This window comes from Benincasa hispida, chromosome 8 (assembly GCF_027475165.1).
Source record: "Benincasa hispida cultivar pf3 chromosome 8, pf3_genome.v1.1, whole genome shotgun sequence".
NCBI lineage: Eukaryota > Viridiplantae > Streptophyta > Magnoliopsida > Cucurbitales > Cucurbitaceae > Benincasa > Benincasa hispida.
Genome location: NC_143485.1, coordinates 21,967,344 through 21,989,448, shown reverse-complemented (window position 1 = coordinate 21,989,448; position 22,105 = coordinate 21,967,344). Strand labels below are relative to the sequence as shown.

At 39.1% G+C, this 22,105-nt stretch overlaps 1 long non-coding RNA gene across 2 annotated transcripts; it reads left to right on the top strand.

Annotated features, from left to right (window-relative positions):
* Nucleotides 1–203: 203 nt before the first annotated feature.
* Nucleotides 204–4,967, top strand: LOC120083603 (uncharacterized). 2 transcript variants are annotated; one of them, XR_005483474.2, is made up of 4 exons: nt 204–3,810; nt 3,896–3,947; nt 4,023–4,692; nt 4,767–4,967. It is a non-coding gene; the product is annotated as an uncharacterized LOC120083603 (long non-coding RNA). The 2 variants fall into 2 exon arrangements; XR_016531372.1 differs by having other exon boundaries at nt 4,023–4,967.
* Nucleotides 4,968–22,105: the final 17,138 nt, after the last annotated feature.

The window sequence follows — 22,105 nt, the reverse complement described above, 5'->3', positions numbered from 1 at the left end:
CACAGGTGAAGATGTCGTCTAGCATGCTTGACTAAACATAATTATTTCTTTAACCCAATGAATTACTTGCTTAATTCATGCTAATTATCCAAGGGATTAAAAAAACATCATGGAGAAAGTGTATTATGAATGAACGAAAACAGACAGAATGATGGAGATGAAAATGATCATAACAATTAATACTAAGATTAAGCGTCTGATACATGGTGTGAATGATAGAAATTAAGAAGATGAATACAAGTGATGATAATGAGATAGAAACAAATACAGAAGAGTGTCAACGTCTTGACACAGATCTGCATGGTGGTTTGCTTACCAACGTATGGAATGGATGAGCATAAGAGCTTCCCTCTCAGGCTTGCTCGTCTGGTAGAGGTGACCTTCATACAAAGCTTCAATGGTGAGGATCGAAAGGATTCTTTGCCTAGAGACTCACCTTTCGGCCTTGTCTCTTAATTCTTCCTGGATCTACTCTGATTAGTCGCTCAACCAGTCTCTCCCTTAGATCAATATATACACTTTTCTCTGTATGCTTGCATCTTTTTTCAATTGAATGGCCAAAGCTTTTTCTAGGCCCAACTTTGACTCTCTGACCTGTGGTCCCCACTTTATTGTTAAGGCAGTTCCTGAAATGGTGGAGTGAATATTTATTCTGTTACACAATCAATCCCGTCCGAAATACATAACGGTCAGCTGTACACACATCAGAATCCTCCACATTTGCGTTGCTCTTTACATCTTCGATCGTTTGCCCACGTGCGGTGTTGTTTTTTATTACCACATGTGGTTGAGATTACGTTGATCACTTAGCTCTTGATCGATTGTCGCATGCGCCATCATTGCATTGATCGTCTATTCATTTCTGAATGACTGGCACAATGTGACGTAGATACGTTGTTCAGTTTATCTTGAGCCATGAACATATGCGGTGACTTGATTTCCTGCAAAACAGACTTGAAATATTCTTTTCTACCATCGCAATGGTGTTAGTGGGTGTATTAACGATAATTTATAATTCTCGCATTTCTTAGCCAATTTCTATACAATTGACATAATTTTCCTTTCTTTTGGCCACAATATCTAAATAAAACAGTATAAATAACTTGTATTTCTACAAGTATTAGTAGCCCTTTCTACTACTGAGGCAGAGTTTATTCCTCTTTCAGAGGCAGTAAAGGAAGGTTTATGGCTAAAGGGTCTCCTATGTGATTTCGGGATCAAACAGAATACAGTGAAATTCTTTTGTGACAATCAGAGCACCATACATTTATTTAAGCACCCATAGTACCACAACAGAACTAAACATATAGATGTTAAATATCATTTCATTTGAGAACAGATAAAAGCAAAACAAGTTGAATTTTTGAAAGTACATACCTCAAAGAATGCCTTCGACATGTTGACAAAGACTGTCACTCAACTCAAACATCAAAAGTGCCTTGATATTATAGGGTTTGAGCTGAGAGATAAAGGTTAAAGAATAAGACAATCAGTTCAGAGAAGCTAAAGAAACACTTGAAGTTTACTTCAAGGTGGAGATTGTTATTACAAATAAATGAAAAACAACTTCAAAGTTGTTAGAAATCAATTACATACAAGCTGTCTTTATATACATTTTTGTAATTACATGTACAAGTATGAGAGTGAAAAAATTACAGAGTGGTCAAGAAAGCTATCAGACTTATCTTGTAATAATCTTTGTAACTCCCCGAATAGAATATCATCAGCTTCTCTGTGGACATAGGCTATCTTTGGCCGAACCACGTAAAACATCGTGTTCATCTTCTTCTCTGATCTTCTTTACTTTATCGTGTACCATTTAGCCATCGATCGTGTACCTCAACACTTCCATCGTGTAGACCATCATCGACTTCGAACCCCATCGTCTAGACGATCTTCAGTAAAGCCTTCATCGTCTAGACAAATCTTCCCTTATCATCTAGACGACTCCCTGCTTTACCTCCAATCACAGTAGACCCCAGCATCCAAGCGATTTCCAGCAGCCTTCTCCCTCAGGTTCTCTCTTTCTTTTCTCTCGTTTCCTCTCTGCAACAAAGAAAAGAAAAGAATAGTCATTAAAGGTCTTCAAATCTCAGAAGTGTTTAGTTCTAATTTCGACCGTCAAAGTGTAGGGTGAAGATTATTCTTCATATGGATTGTGCTTTCAGCACACTGGTTTGAGTTCAGTGTTTTTCAATAGGTGGTATCTGGTTTTCACCATCGGGCTTGGTTTCATTAAGCCCAAAGATCAAATTCTTTTTAAGTTAGTAGTGAATTCTCAGCCCAATTTTCATATCAAGCCCATCAAATACTACTTGAAGGAAGTTCCCACAGGATTTTGTTCAATATGCTACTAACAAAAAAATCAAAGTAAAATCATTCAAATGCCAAGAAACCAAGAACATTTAGAAACTCCTACTTCAACCAGCATTTAGAAATTATTTAGGGGGAGGGAGGGGGGATGCCTTATAACCAACACAAATTCACAACATTTAGAAACTCCTATTTTAACTAAGTCACTATTCAAATGTCAACAAGCCAACAAGAGATCACTTAAATAAAACAAACCCAACAAAGCATTGAACATAAAATAATAATAATAATAATAATAATAATAATCATTTAAGAAGGAGGGGATGCCTTATAACCATACAAATTTACAACATTTAGAAACTCTTACTGTAATTAAATCTCTACTCAAATGCCAACAAGTTAATAAGAACTGCCTCACAACAAATGCCTAGATTAAAAAAAAAAAAAAAAAAAAAAGTGCACATATAACTCAATTTCAAGCAAATACCAACAAGTCCACAATAGAGATGTATACAACTCAAGAAATATAAAAAATAATCTAACTAGAGTTTCGGTCCACTTTCGTGTTAATTGATTTTGTAATACCTTGATTTATTATGTAATTATGCATTATTTTATTTTCGATTGTTTTGATAGGTTGGAATTCAAGATTTGATTGACCAGCTCAATTAATTTTAATTTATTTATTTTAAATTAATTGGTTGATTTGATTTGATTTGTTTTGAGGATGGAAGATTTAATTTAGTTTTGAAATTTTGGGATGTCAAGATATTGGATAGGATTTTAGTAAATTTGAATTTATTTGGATTTATGTGGATTTATTTTGATTTGGATTTAGTTTAGGAAGGAATTTGAGTAGGAAAAGGAAAAGGAAATTAAAAAAAAAAAACTTTTCATAGGAGGGTTTATTTGGGTTAAAATGTGAAGGAAGAAAAAAAAAAAACAGAGAAAACGAGAAAACTTATTTCCCTCCTCTCTCTCCCCCTCTCAGGTTGCGTGTAGGAAAAAAAAAAAAAAAAAGGAGAATATCTCTCTCTCTCGCATTCACGCAAGATGGAACCACGCCCCCCGCCCCCCCCCGTCTTTGTTTCTTCCGTCTCGTCTTCAGACCCGTGGCGATGCCTTCAATGCCGCCTAGTCGCTGTCTCCTTCGCCCAAACCGCCCACTGCCTCCAACTGCTTCATGTCGCCAACCGTCACAACGTCGTTCACAGCTCACAACGGTGCACCACCATGACCTAGTCATTGGTTCTACTCGACACATCCCTCTGACCGTTTGTTTCTGGCACCCAACCGCTGTCCTCCACCAGTCACTGCCTTCCTTCGCCGTCATTCGCTGGATCTTGGTTGTGTTGGAGATTTGGCTAAGATTCTTGGGTCTTGAAAATTTTCATGGGGTATTTCAAATGCCCATTAATTTTTTATCCAATTGACTAATAACCTCATGTTTTGGTTCTAGGATTTAAGTTTGAGAGTGTTTCGGGCAAGATTTTTTTGGTAAGTTGGTTGAATCTTCTTAAAGACGTTGGCTGCCCATTCAATTTTGTTTGGAATTTTGGGTTTGACCATTAAATTTCATTAGGTGGGTTGGAAAGCGAGGATTGGAAGAGGTTGTGGATCTAACCACACTTGGGGTAAGATCATTTAGAGTTGACTATAAATATTTGGCATTATTAGGTTTACTTATTAATTTTAAATTTGGCTTATAGGCTTGATTCAGGATTCAAGGGTTTTACGTGGGTTAAAATTGTTAATTGGTTAGACAACAGTTTGAGGTAAGTGTCTTCCTACTGGTTCGCCTTTGAACCAGTCGTCCTTACTACTTGGACGATATATTTTAGACTAAATGGGCTGGTTATTCTAGATTACTTGGACTGTAAAATTTTGACTAATTGAACTGCATGACTTAATGATATTGACTGAATGGACTGTTTTGACCATGATGTTATGTAAAGTTGATTGAGGATGTACTGGTAATTTTGTCCTTAAGATAAACGATTGAACATATAACAAAGGAGTTATATGTAAATTGATGCATGCAAAGCTATAAGGTTTTTGTTAGCTTTTCTTATCTGGGCAGGTGTACACATATGACTGTATATGTGCACATTATGAATGATTGGTGGACCTTCAAGTTACACTATGACTGATGCATGTTCCTTCGGGTTCATGTTTACGACTGATTCGTGGACCTTCAGATTACATACTATGACTAATGCATGTTCCGTCAAGTTTATTTACGACTGATTTGTGTACCTCCAGGATATGACTGATGCATGTCCATTCAGGATTGTGTTTATGACTGATAGGTGACCTTCGCGAGCACTATGACTGATATGATATGGGTGTATACCAATGTCTAGATAAACTAGCTAGCAGGTAACCCAGAGGACCCAGTAGCGATCACTTACTAGGTATAATATACTCATCCTTTATTCTTTTATGTTTTTCAGGAAACAACGAGAATGGATTGGCAAGGGACCGAAGAGACTCGTGATAGAGCCATAGGAGACAATAGAAAATTCTTCCGCACAGTTCATGTTTCATTATTTATTTATTTATTTAGATGTTTTATTTCTATTTTACTTGAGTTTATTGACAGATGACATGTTTTATTGTTTCCTTTTGAAATATTATTTTTTCAAAACATTTTTTATCCCAATTAAATGTGTTAATTATTGGATTTATGATTAAATTAACTTTTCAGTTTAAAATGGCCACATGTTTTCAATGAAATTACATTATGACGGTCAAAATATTTGAATGAAAATGAGTATTAACAGTAACGACCCTTGTCAGAGTACTCAATTGGTCGGGTCCTTACTGTTGGTATTAGAATCTAAGATTTTGGTTATGTAGATTGTCTTACGATGTAAGTCTCGGTTTTATCCCTCATGGCTAACAACAGATCCCCCATCCTCATCGGGTATGTTTCTAGTTAATGTGTTCTAAAGATAGTATTTGCATGACCTTGCCTATTTTCTCTAAGGATGTATTTGACTACTTACTTTGACTGAGAAATTAATTGAAGTTGACTGAGAATGATAGGAAATTCTGCCACGTCGAAGTGCACGTAGGGGTGGTCGAGGAGGAAGGGCGAATGGTAGAAGGGGTGGACGTAACCCACTCGTTGATGATGTTGTAGAAAATGAGGAACATACATCGATACACCCACCTCCTGATACACCGGTCACCCAGACTGATCTTGCTGCAACGTCGATTCAACTAGAGGAAAGATTTAAAAAGATAGTGGAAGAGGCATTAGCTCGACGAGAACTACCTCAGAAGGTTCCTGCTCCTCGAGACCCTGCTTCATAGCAAAATCCGCACAATCTTTTTGTTGAGGCTAAGAATCTAAGGATTTCTTGAAGTATAATAGGTCACTAAAGAACCCTACCAAGGTAGAGTTGTGAGACGATCTTTCGATATATGAAGTGCCTGGACGATCAGAAATTACAGTGTACAATTTTTTTTGCTTACAGATAACGCTGACATACGCTTGAGATTAGTGAAATGAGGGGTTTAATATTTAAGACATTGTACAATTGTAGGGAAATGATAAGGAAATGAAGAAGGAAAATGCTCGAGTGTTGGAGACTTGGCTCTCTGGTGTTTATAAGTTAGCCTAGCAAGAAGAAAGTTTGGCTAAGTGTTGGGAGTGAAAATGGTGGCCAGGCATCGAGTAAACACTAGGCAAGCATCAAGTAAGAATTAGGTAAGCATCAAGTAAAATCTATGCATGATCGAGAAAAGGACCGTGCATTGAGTATGCGTGAGTGAGGAAGGGACCAAGCATTGAGTTTTCCATTGAGTATCATCGAGTAATTACCAAAAAAGTCATCGAGTAAAGGGTATCTTGCATCGAGTAAAGGCCATGATACATTGAGTATGGGCCATGTGCCAGCAAAGAAGCGCTCGGTTGTGTGCAAGGCTAGGCGCAAGGCGCTGGGCGTGTAGTGAGGCATGCAATATGCATTGACAAGACTGTGCAATGCCAATATGATGCCAAGGCCTATAAGACCATGCGATGATGGAGCTATGCATTGGTCTATGAAGTATGCACCAACCATGAGGCTGAGCGTGGAAAGGAGAATGCGGCCATTTGGACTATGCATTGGCTTTGAGAAGCTAGTTGGATGCAAGGTGGGTAATGGAGAAGGTTATAAGTCCAAGTAAAGCCAAAAGTGGTTGGGCATCCAAGGAAGCCAGGCATTGACAAGGGCATGCGTTCAAGAGATAATTTGCGTCCAAGAGGAGAAGTATGCATGAGATTGGGCAAACTTGGAGGTTAAGGAATAAGATGACAGCAAGGTAAGCTAAGTGGCTTAACCAAATGAATTCTTAGCCAAACCAAGTAGGAGGTGGACGCATATATCTTTAGGTTAAAGATGGAGAAGACACCTCAAAGTAGAAGGTGGTAGGGAAGTAGGTGGTGGAAAAGAAAGGTGAAGACAATCCAAAAGTTCACTAATAGGAGGTGTCATGTGTTGGAGCCTTAAGAGATGATGTGGATGGCCTCTTCAAGGCCAATAAATAGCATCCCAAGGCTTCACTTCAGCTCATAACACAAATTCCCTTAAAAAATATGTTAGGAAGAATGATTGAGGGAAATTTTGGAGAAGGCCTTGCGTTGATCATGAAGAGCATGCATTTATAGCAAGACCATGGATTGATCAAGAAGGCAGAAGGTGCAGGTGCTGTTCGGGCATTGAGAGTAGATTGTAACCCAAGTTCAAACGAGAAGTTCTCCCAAACTACTCGTGCAAATCTGGTGATTCTTAAGCTAAAATCTCAGAAATTGAATTTAGTTTCTGTATGAAGGCTGTTGTGAATAAATTCTAAGATAAGGGTTGTTAAAATTGAAGGAAACCGAGAGGTATTCACAAAATCGATGACAGTCGAGCAAGGTAGAGTAATCTTGAGATTCTGAGTTGTTGTGATCAAGTTTGAAGCTCAAATTTTAAGGTAAGTAATTTAAGATATTCCTAAATACATTTGTAGAAGGAAGTGTCTCAAAATAAGGTCTGGAATAATGAGTAATTTGAGCTTCAAATGAATCTGGAAATTAGGGTTCGAAAAGGAAACCAAGAGAAACAAAGGAACTTGGAAAGAGAGAAAGGATTCCAAAAAAACACGATGAGTGACTATAAATGTTTCATAAATGTTTTGAATGTTTTGTTTAAATTTTATTCTCATGCTAGCTTATTCTAAGCAAGTTTTCCAAGCAAACCAAGATTAAAAAGAATGTCAATGCATGCTAGTTTTAAAAGGAGAATTTCTAACATATGCTTAAAGTAAAAGATGTACTAGGTGTTATGAGACATGCATTAGCTATTATGTGCTATGATACATGACTTCAGTAAGCTTGTTAATGAAAGTATTTTCTCATTAATGTATGACCAGCTCAATACTAATGTACTAGGAGAAGGTATCTGAGCTTAGTTCTTGTTATGATCCTTGATGTCAAGATCTAGGTTAGCCATACATGTACTTATGTCAAGTATAAATGTTTAGGATAGAGGACTGAGCAAAAGAGTCTCTCCCTCAAGAGAAGATCAACATGGAGGGTTGAGTAAAAGGGTCTCTCCTTGGCATGAAGATTAGTGAATAAGTGATGGCAAAAGGATACACACCTTAGCCTAAGTTATAATGAGAGTTGGACAAAAGGGGTTCCCTCTCTCAACCTAGTATCAGTTCAGTTATGTTTCCAGGTATGTTATTTTTTAAAAGGTTTAATGTAAAGGCCAGGTTCATGGTTGGGAATCGAAAAAAAGGGTTCTTTCTCAACTGAGGATCAGACAAGCTAAGCTATGTTCCAGAAATATTATGTTTTATGTTATGCACAAATGTTTTTGCCAGTTTTCAGTTTCAGATCTCAATTACCAATTTCTAATTCAAGCATGAGATTTATGTTTTAAAAGTTAGTCACTCATTGGACTTCTTGAAGCTCATTCTTTTCTTCTATATTGTTCTTCCTAGGTAGTGAAATAGAAGGGTTCTGGGGTACTGCTAAGGTCAACGTCTGCCACGCCATAGCCACACTTCTGGGTTTAAGTTGTTGTTGTAAACATTTGTAGCTAAGTATGAGAGTTGTATAAACATTATACAGTTTTTAATAAAATAAGTTTAACCAGAAAGTTGTTACTGATTTACTTGACTTAAAGTTTAGTAAGAGTAAAAGATTCAAATGGGAAGTAGGTATCACAAAAGGGTGGTATCTGTCGTCCTCACAACTCCTTTTAGGTTCAAGAGTTAGGCTCGGGAGGGGGTGTGATAGTGGTAATCCGCTAAAAGGATGATTGGTGTTAAAGCTAGAGCAATAACCTGGGAGAAGTTCAAAGAACAGTTGTATCTAAAGTACTTCTCCGCCAGCCTAAGGAATGCTAAAGAGCAAAAGGTCTTAGATTTGAAGCAAGGCCGGATGTCGGTCGAAGATTATCATATGAAGTTTGATAGGTTGTCTCGTTTTCCTCAGGAATTAGCTACCACGTGGGTTAAGAAGGCTGAAAGATTTATCCAGGGCCTAAAAAGTGAGATACGTGATTTTGTGCAAGCCTTTAAGTCGACTACTTATGCAGAGGCACTCTATTTGGCAATAGAGATGGACTCCCTGGAAAAGGGGGGAACACCTAAAGCCTCAAAGGTTAGGACCCTCATCAGGGCAGAAGAGAAAGACAAAGTAAAAGGCCTTTAAGCCTCCATAGAAAATCTCAAGAACTTTTAGACCATTATGACTTTATTAGTAGAAGAACCCTGAGACGGAAGAAGCTTGGATAGATAAGCCTATATGTAGATCATGCGAGAAGTCCCATGTGGGGTGTTGTCTAGTTGGCATGAGTATATGTTTTAAATGCAAACAAGAGGGGAATATGGTAGACGGATGCCTTAGCAGTCATGTTGGAGGTGGTCAAAATGAGGCAACGAATGTTCAGTACAATGAAAATTGACAACAACAACAGCACGGTGGGGTTTATGCCACCAATCATCGTGAGGTTGAGCAGCCTAGAACAGTAGTGACAGGTATGCTCCCAATCTTGTGACATTAATGAAGGAAATCAGAAATGATGATTTCCATGAGCAGCAAAACCAAGATTATTCCAAATTACAACCATGAATCAATAAATCATTTACAGTCGACTTCAAACAAACGGTTATACAATTATACAGAAAAATTATAGCATGAACATCAAATGTACAAAGGGAAAAACTGTACTAACAAAGGCAGAAGCATCTCCACGCTCTGGTGCACGACCGCTCGAACAACAGCGACCACGAACACTCGATCTACATGACCGCAACACTACACGAACAAAGCACGAACTCTTCGCGCTCGTCCTCAACGATCTCCTCAGTCACGATCTCCTCCGCAACACGAACGGACTCCTCCGCAACACCACGAACAACTTCCAAAAAACCTCGACGGTGTCGAGTTGAGTCTAACACCACCAACAAGGCGACCTTGGTATTCTTGGTGTGAGAATCTAGAGAGTGGGCTCTATTCGAACCTGGTGTGAGGTAGACGAACGGAGAAATCAACGATCGCGTACACGACCGAGCAAGTGGCAGAAGTCGGAGACCTATCGTATAAGTTGATGCCCAATCATTTAGATGACACTATGCGATCGTTTAGCTCTATCGTTTAACTCGGTCGATTCTACACGATCGTTTACCTTGGGCCAGCGATCATCTAGCAAAGCTATGCGATCATTCAGCAAACACTGCATGATCGTTTAGCTAGCACCTGCACGATCGTTTAGCTCGTCCAGCCATTGTTTAGTACGACTTCTGTGAGTTTCTTTTCACTAGAGAGAAAACTCAAATTCTTTTTCAAACTTTTGTAAAAAACTTTTTTTTTTCAAAAAATAGGAAACCACTTTCCTTTATACTCATGGTTACCATGATCCAATAACCACCCACTACTTTGGTTATTTAAAAGAAAAAAGTATTAATTATCTAATAATTAATATTATTATAAATCTAAATGATAACCAACTTATCATACTATATTTATAACCTATAGTTTTAATATTTCATCTCATGACACACGTAGGGGTAAGCCAAAACGAAGGGTATAACCAGGTTCAACGCCGCATTTGAATAAGTAATCGCAAAGTTTTGAATTGTTTTAACGAACACTTCTCAAAAGCTAAACGCAAAGTTACGGTGAATGAATAAAAAGTTTTTGAGCGAAGGCTTACGGATCTAAACTTAAAAAGATCTTTTTGAAGAAGCAACCAAAATGGAGGGGAGCACTGCGGCGATGGTTAGAGGCATGAGTAAATTATATTCTGAAAAGCTGGTCATCGAAAAGGAAGGTCGGAAGGTGAGTTAGAATTTCTTGAGTATAACGCATGCTTGAGGACAAGCATAATTCTAAGTTTGGGGGTGTGATGCATGTCATCTTAGGCCTTTTATTTAGAATTTTGAGGGTTGTTAAGCAGAATATGCGGCAACTATGTTAGGAATTCCTGAGAAAATGAGTTTGCGTCATTCAGCATGATGAATCTCGGCTAACCTATTATTATGCGTTATTATGCGTTCAATGTTCTATTTTTGTAGCTAATGCAGGAAGTGGACGCAAACGCAGAAACCAGACTACGGCATAAACGACCGTATTCGGAGAAACTCTCCATCGCAAAGGTGAACGCGTTCAATCAACGCATAGGTGTTGTGGTAATCAGCCGCATGTGTCCATCGCATGGGTGTTGCGGTAATCAGCCGCATGTGTCCATCGCATGGGTGTTGCGGTAATCAGCCGCATGTGTTCATCTCATGGGAGTTGCGCTCGTCAAGCGATTGTAGTCATCGTGTCGAAGTTGTGGTATTAAGCGAATGCGGTCAATAAATGATTGCGGCTACGCGATAACGCATAATAGAGGGATCAACGCAAGGTTAGTGGAATAAACGCATCAACGTACATCTCGGGAGAATCAAAAGCTGATGTTGACATTTCACCTACCACGCCGTTAGACACAGAGATTCAGAAAAAACTAACGCGCCGCAAATGTCAGAATCAGAGCAGTCCACTAATGCCGTCGGCGATCAAAGCTCTATACAAAGAAGCCAATGAGCATAATTTCAAATCATCCAGGGTTTTTGCCTAAGGATGGATCCAAGGTTTTTGCCTGAGGTTCGCCTTAGGGCAGATCCTTGTGATCCAGAAAAATATGTGAGAAGAAAGCTTAAGAGTTCTTCACCTCCTTCTTCAATTTCGAGTGACGACCGGAGCCTTTGACCGGAGTTAGATCTCGAGAGAGTCAGCTCCACCGCCTTTCCATGGCACCACTGGCATCCTTGACGCACATCCGCTGGAAGCAAGTCGTTGCTTTCAGCCGGTCATTTCATTTTCTCTTCTTTTCTTATATTGTATTGTATTACATTTTTGTGATTAAGGAATTAATACATGATGTGTTCAATGCATTTCTATGTTTCCTTTGACTCTATCTCCATCTTCTTTACTTAGCATCTTTAACTTTCATTGCATCACTTAGTGAGATTGCTAGAGTATCGCATACTTAGTCATGATTAGGGTAATGAAGCATGTAGCAAACCACCAAGAGGTATGCGTTGGGTGACTATGTGAGTAAACCTTATTTGCTTAGTGTGAAGCTGTAGCTACACCTGTCTATAGGCAGATGCAACCTTGTCTATGAGTAAATTCAGCAACATCTAACTGCTCGAGAGGGCAAGTGGTTGGTCACATTAAGCAATGTAAGTTATTGTTCACTAGAAATAAGAATAATCTTATGTCAGCAAAGTTCATGCGGTTACCTTGTCTTATGGGTGCATCATTCATCATTTAGGCATACTTGAGAGAGTAGTCTAAAACCCAAATCTAAGACTCGAGAGAGTGGATTGGAACGCATAGGCAAGAATGGAAAACTTAGAGATCAGCTCCGTTTACTATCACACAGCATATGCACCCTACGGATAGGATATTGCATGCGTTTAAGAAGTAGGATACGGTGGTATGCGGCTAGCATGCTCATGCGGCCAGAGCACGTGAGCGGGTTATGGAGGTTTAGGCAGGCATAGGCTTCCCGGCAATATCGCAGATACATCGCATATGCCCTAGAGTTAGGCTCAAGTGTGTAGCATGATTGCATGGTTTGCGTTGACTAAGGTTGCCCTTGCGGTCACTTTTAAAGGTTGCAATGAAGAAATCTCCACATTTTATCTATTTTTCCATCCATTTACTTCATGTCAAAAGTTTTTGTGTCTTTATCTCTCATTCATATTCTCATTGCGTTGTTTGTTACTTAGGAGTAGGAGTAGTGTTAGCATAGAAACCTCCCATCCATTCTTTTATTCAACCGCCGCATGCACATTACCGCATTCATCTAGCTACAAGTCCCTGAGTTCGACCTCGGATCACCCGAGAAACTTGCGTTCGTGTTATACTTGGCGTGAGCGTAAGAAAACTTATGACAGGGTGCATGGTCATCGCATACATTAGTTAACGCAAAGTCATTCCAACGCATGACCACGACACATGATAATCAACGCATATATTAAGTACATGCATCGCATATTGCGTCCAAAAAAATTTAGGTATTGAGTAATTGACATCTAATTTCCCGGCATCAGTATCCTCCCCTTAGAGTCAACGATTTGTTTGATCAATTGCAAGGTGCCGTGGTGTTTTCCAATATTGATTTACACTCAAGGTATCACCAGCTCAGGATTAAAGATAGAGATATTCCTAAGATTGCATTTTGTTATAGGTATGGACATTACGAGTTTATTGTAATGTTGTTTAGATTGATGAATGCTCATATAGTATTCATGGATCTAATGAACAGAGAGTTTAAGGAGTGCTTAGGCACTTGTTTTATAGTCTTTATTGATGATATCTTGGTTTATTCCAAGAAAGATGCAAAACATAGGGAGCACTCATGTAAGGTCTTGGATACCTTAATGTTGAATATGCTTTATGCTAAGTTTTCCAAATGTGAGTTTTTGTTGAAGCAGGTGACTTTTCTTTGGCATGTGGTGTCTAAAGATGGAGTTTCTATGGATCTAGGAAAGATTGAAGCGGTTACTAGCTGGTCTCAACCTACTACAATTAGTGAGGTGCGCAGTTTTCTGGGTTAGCTGGTTATTACCGACGGTTTAATAAATGTTTCTCTCACATAGCTACACCTTTAGTACAGTTGAATAAAAAGGGAACCCCTTTTGTTTGGAGTAAAGCTTGTGAGGGGAGTTTCCAGGACCTGAAGTAAAAACTTATTATTGTTGAGGTTAATGCCCTAAATCTCGTCGGGTCTTGTAGTTTGTAAACACCTGTATGAACAAACACTTATGATGTAATAATATGAGATATTTTCTTCACCGTTGTCCATGAAATATGAGATATTTTATTCGCATTAACCACAAACCAATAAACTAAGATCCCTGGTTGTCATTGTAACTCAAGCATGTATGTCGAGACATACAAGGGAATCATACCTTAAGTGATAACCTAAATGGTCTGTAGTATATGGATAAAGGAGGGAAACCTTATCCTGGTACACTAAAGATACGACCCACTTTGTAGATATTACAAGTGTTGTAAAGTGCTATAGATGGTCTGATCCTGATCATTCATATAGAGATATGCGAGCGGGGGTGTCCTATACAAAGGAGTTTGTATAAGACCGGACCATGAAGTGTTTAGTCTCGTTATATAACGTCATTCATGACAGAGACTTTCATTTCACTAGAATAACCATAGGTAACATGACCTTAATCCTGATTGAGTTGGGAACTCCTGCCTATGAGGGCGGTCCTTTGATTTGCATGGGTGCAAGTGGCTAGATCACTAAGTGTTGCAATGAAAGTAAAGATGCTAAGAAAGACGATAGAGATGGAGTCGAAGGAATAGAGAAACACATTGTATTAATTTCTTAATTCAAAATGTCATACAATACAATATAGAAAAAGAGAGGAAAAGAAATGATCAGCTGGAAGCAAAACTTTGCTTCCAGCAGATGCACGAGGAGCTGACTCTCTCGAGATCTAACTCTGGTTGAAGGCTCCGTTCGTCACTCGGAATGGATGAATGAGGTGAAGAACTCTCAGCCGTCTTCTCACACGTTTGTCTAGATCGCAAGGATCCGCCATAAGCGAACCTTAGGCAAAAATCTTGGATAAAATGAATTTTAGCTTATCGGCTTCTATTTATAGAGCTTGGGTCACTGATAACATTAATTAGAATGCTCTGAGTCTGACCTTTGGCGCGTTAGTCCTTTTCTGAACCTCTGCCACTAACGGTGTGGTAAGTGAAATGTCAACATCAGCTTTGGATTTTCTCGAGGTAGATGCGTTGATGCATTCATTCCACCTACCTTGCATTGATCCCATTAGAGTGCATTGTCGCGTAGCTGCAATCACTCAATGGTCGCATTCGCTTAACACCGAAACTCTACATGATGACCGCAATCACTTGACAAGCGCAACTCCCATGCGATGGATGCATACAGCTGATTACCGCAACATCCATGTGTTGATCGATGTGTTTTCCTTGCGATGGAGTGTTTCTCCGCATGCGGTCGTCTATGCGATGGTCCGGTTCCTGCGTTTGCATTCATTTCCTGCATTGGCTACAAAAATAGAACATTGAATGCATAATTAACGCAAAATAATGGGTTAGCTGAGATTCGGCATGTTGATCGATGCACGCTCATATTCTTGTAAATTCCTATCATGATCGACGCATATTTTGCCTAACAACCTTCGTAATTCTAAGTAAAAGGCCTAAGATGACATGCATTTCTGCATGTCATCACACCCCCAAACTTAAAATCATGCTTATCCTCAAGCATGCGTTATACTTAAGAAATTCTAACTCACCTTCATGCTTTCCTTTGCGATGACCAGCTTCTCAGAATATAATTTACACACACCTTTGACCATCACCGCAATGTTCTCCTCCATTTTGGCTGCTTCTTCAAAAAGATCTTTTCTAAGTTAAATCCGACAAGCCTTTGCTAAAAAAAAAAATTTATTTATTCACTGCAATTTTGTGTTTAGCTTTTTGAGATTGTGTTCATTCAAAAATACTTCAAAACTTTGAGATGGTTTATTTAAAGGCAGCGTTGAACTTGGTTACGCCCTTCGTTTTGGCTTACCCCCACGTGTGTCATGCGGGTATCCAACTTCGGTTACATTCCATATTCAACTTCAACTCTTGTCTCTTTTGATTTGGCTTGCATCAGACCGAGGAGTTGCACTAATGCGTTGATCCTAGCTACTTGCCTTCATTTTGGCTTGCCCACACGTGTGTCATGCGGACATCCAACTATGAGCAAGTGCCTTTCACAACTTAACTCTTATCAACATGGGTTTCCCCATTACGTTCACAGTGGAGTTATTATTCCCAAAAGCTCACTTCAACTTTTTTTTAAAAAAATTATTATTGTTATTTCCTCAAATGATTGCAATATAATGAATGCAATTCTCCAAGACCGCTGCCACCCAAAAACTTAGAGGTTGGCAGCGTTCTCACCGTAAACCTAAAAACAAAATTACAAGAATGCGTTAATAAATGTTTGAACAAAGGTTTGCACAAGATAAAACTCAAGACTTCCAAAATTTGAAGAAGCTAATAAAAGTGAAGAATTCCTTACATTGATTAGTTAGAAAATGCAGTGAACTATACATACCATCATAGAAACATCGCAAAATAACACAATCGGGAAAAAAGAGAATTTCAATAGGATAAGGCATACAAGATAACAAGAAAAGACCTTAGGCGGAACAACGCATGCGCTCATGCATTGGAATCCACGCGATTGAAGGCTTGCGTTGAAGGGTGAAAGGAATTCTTCCATTGAACTACGAACCGAGGAGACTTATTGTTGCACCTACAATAGCAAACGTACCCAAAACTAAGGAAGCAGCCATATATCCAAAATAACAATAAAATAAAAATAACCTATACTAAGAAAGCAAAGTAAAGATAGAGTAGAAGACGTCCTTGGAAAAATAAGAGTGTTGTCATCGCAAGGAGTCTTCCGTGTAGGAGATGGCTCTCAACTGCTTGGGTCAAGTTGCCTTGACCATTGGAACTTCCGGCAATTGTTGGGCGCATGCGACCGTCATGAGCTTAGAACTGCCTTCGGCTCTTTTGCAACTGATTTCCCTTCTACCTTGGGGTCAATACTGACTTTCAACACATCGCCTATACTTCATTATTGTTTGCAACCTAGTCGCACATGTTGCAATACACCCAAGATAAAAAGTTTGCTCGCAGAGAGAAAAAACTTAACAAACATTTAGTTGCCAAGTCCCCGGCAACGGTGCCACCCTCATAGGCAAGAGTTCACAACTCACTTAGGATTCAGGTCATGTTACCTATGGTCATCTTGGTGAAATGTAAGTCTCTATTATGAATGGTATTATATAATGAGACTAAACATTTCGTGGTCCGGTCTTATACAAACCCGTTTGTATAGAATATTCCCGCTCGCAAGTCTAATACATGAATGATTAGAATCAGATCATTTGTAGCACTTTACAACAATTGTAACACCTACAAAGTGGGTCATACTCGTAGTGTCACTAGGATAAAGTACCCAGCCTTATCCATATACTACAGACCATTTAGGTTATCACTTAAACATGATCCACCTGTATGTCTCGACATACATGTTTAAGTTACAAAGATAACCTTGAATGTTAGTTTATTGGTTTATGGTTAATGCAACTAAAATATCACATATTTCATAGACAAAGTGAATAAAATATCAAATATTATTAATTACATACAAGTTTGTCCATATAATATTTATAAACTATAGGACCCTACGAGATTTAGGACATCAACTCCAATAATCTCCCACTTGCCCTAAAGTTAGTAGGGTGTACAAGATAAGAAAACACAAGTACACAAAATAATAAACTAGGGCATAACACGCCAAGTACAAGATCTCCCACTTGCCCTAGTCTAGCCGTGGTCTGTCCCATAGACCCATACTCTGCAGGTGATCCTTGAACATTGTAGCCGTGAGGGCCTTCGTAAACAAATAAACAACGTTGTGCTCCGAAGCTATCTTCATGACAATCACGTCTCCTCGATGCAAAATCTCTAGGATGAGATGATACTTCCGCTCTATATGCTTGTTGCGCTTATGACTCTAGGCTCACGGGTAGCCACAGCACCACTATTATCATAATAAAGTGTGATAGGCTTATACATGTCTGGAACAACTTCTAGATTAGTCAGGAATTTCCTGAGTCAAACGGCCTCTTTAGTAGCTTCACAAGCCGCTACATACTTAGCCTCCATGGTGGAGTCCGTGATGCACCCCTGCTTGGTACTTTTCCATATTACTACCCCTCTGTTAAGAGTGAACATTGATCCTGCTGTGGATTTTCGAGAATCCTTATCAGTCTAAAAATAAGAATCTATGTATCCTGTAAGGATCAAATCCTTAGAACTATACATAAGGATGTAGTCCCGCATTCTCCGTAGATGCTTGAAGATGTTCTTAACGGTTGTCTAGTGATCATATCCTAGATTAGATTGATATCTACTGACTATCCCCACCGCATAGCAGATGTCAGGTCTAGTACATAACATCGCATACATCAAAGTGCCCATGGTAGATGCATAGGGGACCCGTCTCATATCCTCAACCTCTTGAGGTATCTTAGGACACTGTTCCTTAGACAATGTAACTCCATGCCTGAAAGGAAATAGGCCCTTCTTGGAGTTTTGCATTGAATACTTGATCAACATCTTGTCAAATTATGATGCCTGAGATAGTGCTAGCATTTTGTTCTTACAATTTTGAAAGATCTGAATACCAAGAAAAAAACTGAGCCTCTCCCAAATCATTCATTTGGAATTGGGTCGCTAGCCAGTTCTTAACTGTATTCAGTAAACCTACATCATTCCCAATGAGTAGGATATCATCTACAAACAACACTAGGAAAACTTGAACTGTTGATGATCTTCTTATAGACACAAGGCTCGTCTGAAGTAACACTTATTCAAGAGAACCTATGAGCGGAAGCAAGATCATTCCAAGCCCATTGTGACAGAATTCAAAACATTCACAAACAAATAGAATAGTTATGCATCTTAGAACAAATTACAGCATGCTATGGTAATTACTAACAAAAGGAACGAGAGACATACCTTTGAAGAACACTTCTTCTACAAATCTCTCGCTCTCGTGAAGACTAGGACAACAACCTCTTGCTCTCGTTTAGATCGCTTACCCAATCATCTAGTGATCATGAACAGTCTTTTCGTCAAACAAGTACCCTTTGACACCACCACTCGGCAACCTTGGTATTCTCGGAGTGAGAATCCAGGAGGTGTGGGCTCTATTGTGAATTTGGTAGAGGGATGGAGGAAAGCAATGATCAAACTATAAGATCAAGCAACTAGGAGAAGGCACTGTCTATCGCATAGACTGTGATGCTTGATCGTTTAGTAAATCTCGGTTGGTACACGATCATTTAGTAAAACACTCTAGATCGTTTACACAATCGTTTAGTAACTCTCGCTTAGCATGCAATCGTTTAGTAAATCGCTTTACACGATCGTTTAGTAAAAGGCACTTTACACAATCGTTTAGGCTCTCGCTTAGAAGGCTATCATGTAGTCTATCGTCAGCTAAATGATTAGTAAAGCTCTCAATGAAGCGATCTCTCAAAAAAATGAAAACCCTTTTCATTTTATCCTTCGGTTATTCAAAACTGAAAATAACCTCCCACTTTCATGGTTAATGGAGAAAATAACCAACCACAATTATCTCATAATTGTTTAATTATAAATAAATATAATAACTAACTTATCATATTATATTTATAACTTATAGTTCTAATATCACATCATATGTAATATTTAAACCATATTTCTTTTCTCCTTTATTCAATATGATTATTTATATCAATTCCTCCAATTAATGTATCTCATACATCATATCAATTATATCACATATAATTGAACAAGTTTAATTATACCATATATAATCAAACTCCCTCTTGTTAATTTGAACACTTAAAACTAACCCAAAAATAGATTCTCAACTTGAATCCATTGAGCTACCAAGGGGACCTTATGGACCTATAGCTTGAAGCTCCAACGGTACATGAATAGCTTACTAAACTCTTTAATCATGAAATCCACCATTCTTTAACTATCGAGCACTCCACTAAGAACCGAGAGCTACACTCTTCTCACTATAGATATATTTCTGTGTCCATTGGATATAATCAATGAACAGTATGATAACTCTTTACAGATCGCTCGTAAGTACAACTGGGCCAATTTACCGTTTTACCCCTATAGTTACATCTAACTCCTCAAGTACCACTGATTCCTCTAATGAATAATACATCATAGTCCTACTATGAGTGAACACCTCTTGGGTCATGAGAAAGTGTGTGGTACCACATCGTTCAAACCTCGGAATCAGCCCTTAAGGGAGCAATCTATTTATTTACCCCTGCTTCGGGGAAGGAGCAAATTTCATCTTGTGTAGCTGAGTTCCTAGCTCCCTAATCACACGAATCCCCGAAGTGGTAGGTTTGAGTCAGCAATCTAGCCACTCGCACACATGCAAATCAAAGGACCGCCCTCATAGGCAGGAGTTCCCAACTCACTCAGGATTAAGGTCATGTTACCTATGGTCATCCTAGTGAAATGAAATTGTCTGTCATGAACGGCGTTATATAACATTCCGTGGTCCAGTCTTATACAAACTCCTTTATATATGACAGCCCCGTTGAATGTCTCCACATGAATGATCAGGATCAGACCATCTGTAGCATTTTACAACACTTGTAACATCTACAAAGCTGGCCATATCCATTGTGTCAACAGGATAAGGTTTCCCACCTTTATCCATATACTACAGACCATTTAGATTATCACTTAAGACATGATCCACTTGTATGTCTCCACATACATGCTTAAGTTACAACGATAACCAGGGATCTTAGTTTATTGGTTTGTGGTAAATGCAACTAAAATATCTCATATTTCATAGACAACAGTGAAGAAAATATCTCATATTATTACGTCACAAGCGTTTGTTCATATAGGTGTTTCTAAACTACATGACCCTATGAGATTTAGGGCATCAACCCCAACAATCTCCCACTTATCCTAAAGTTAGTGGTTGTACAAGATAACAACAAGTACAAAACAATAAACTAGGGCACTAAGGCCCCGTACAAAATCTCCCATTTGCCCTAGTCCAGCCCTGGATGGTCCCGTAGACCCATACTCTGAAGGTGATCCTTAAATACTATAGTCGTGAGAGCCTTCGTAAACGAGTAAGCAACGTTGTGCTCTGAAGCTATCTTCGTGACTATCACGTCCCCTCGATGCATAATCTCATGGATGAGATGATACTTCCACGCTATATGTTTTTTGGGCTTGTGACTCCTAGGCTCCCTGGAGTTCACCACAACACCATTATTATCACAATAAAGGGATGGGCCTAGACATGTCTTGAACAACTTCCAGACCAGTCAGGAACTTCCTGAGCCAAACAGCCTCCTTAGTAGCTTCACAAGCCGCTACACACTCGGCCTCCATCATGGAGTCAGCGATGCACCCTGCTTAGTGCTTCGCCATACTACAACCCCTTCGTTAAGAGTGAACACTAAATCTGAAGTGGATTTTCGAGAATCCTTATCAGTATGAAAGTTAAAGTTTGTGTATCTAGTAAGGATCAAATGCTCAGATCCATACACAAACATGTAGTCCCTCGTTCTCTGAAGATACTTGAGGATGTTCTTGATGGCAGTCCAGTGACCCGGTCCTGGATTAGACTAATATCTACTGACTATCCCCACAGCGTAGCAAATGTCTGGTCTAGTACACAACATCGCATACATCAAATTGCCAATGGCAGATACATAGGTGACCCGTCTCATCTCCTCAACCTCTTAAAGTGTCTTAGGACACTATTCCTTAGACAATGTAACTCCATGCCAAAAAGGCAGTAGGCCCCTTTTGGAGTTCTGCATCGAGTACTTGATCAACATCTTGTCAATGTACGATGCTTGAGATAGCGCTAGCACTTTGTTCTTTCGACCCCGAAAGATCTGAATACCAAGAACAAACTGATCATCTCCCAAATCTTTCATTTGGAATTGGGTCACTAGCCAGTTCTTAACTAATGCCATTAAACCCACATCATTCCCAATGAGTAGGATATCATCTACATACAACACTAGAAAAACTACTGAACTGTTGATGATTTTCTTGTAGACACAAGGCTCATCAACGTTTTGGTCAAAGCCGTAAGATTTGATCGCAATGTCAAACCTAATGTTCCAAGATCGAGATGCCTATTTCAGCCCATAAATCGACCAATTCAGTTTGCAAACCTTTTGCTCTTGACCTTGGGCTATGAATCCCTTGGGCTGCATCATATATATGGTCTCCTCAAGATTACCATTTAGAAAGGCAGTTTTGACATCCATTTTCCATATCTCTTAGTCATAATATGAGGCAATGAATAGGAGGATGCAGATAGACTTCAACTTGGCAACAGACGAGAAAGTCTTCTCATAGTCAACACCCTCCATCTAGGTATAACCCTTTGCCAGAAGTCTAGACTTGAAGGTTTGCACCTGCCCATCAGCACCCCATTTCCTCTTGTGGATCCATTTACAACCTATAGGCTTAACCCCATCAGGTTGATCTGCAAGATTCCATATTGCATTGAAGTACATAGACTTCATCTCGAGATCCATGGCTTTGACCCATTCACCCTGGTCGACATCCTCCATTGCCTTCTGATAAGACAACAGATCCTCAACCTCGCCATCAGCTACCATAGCC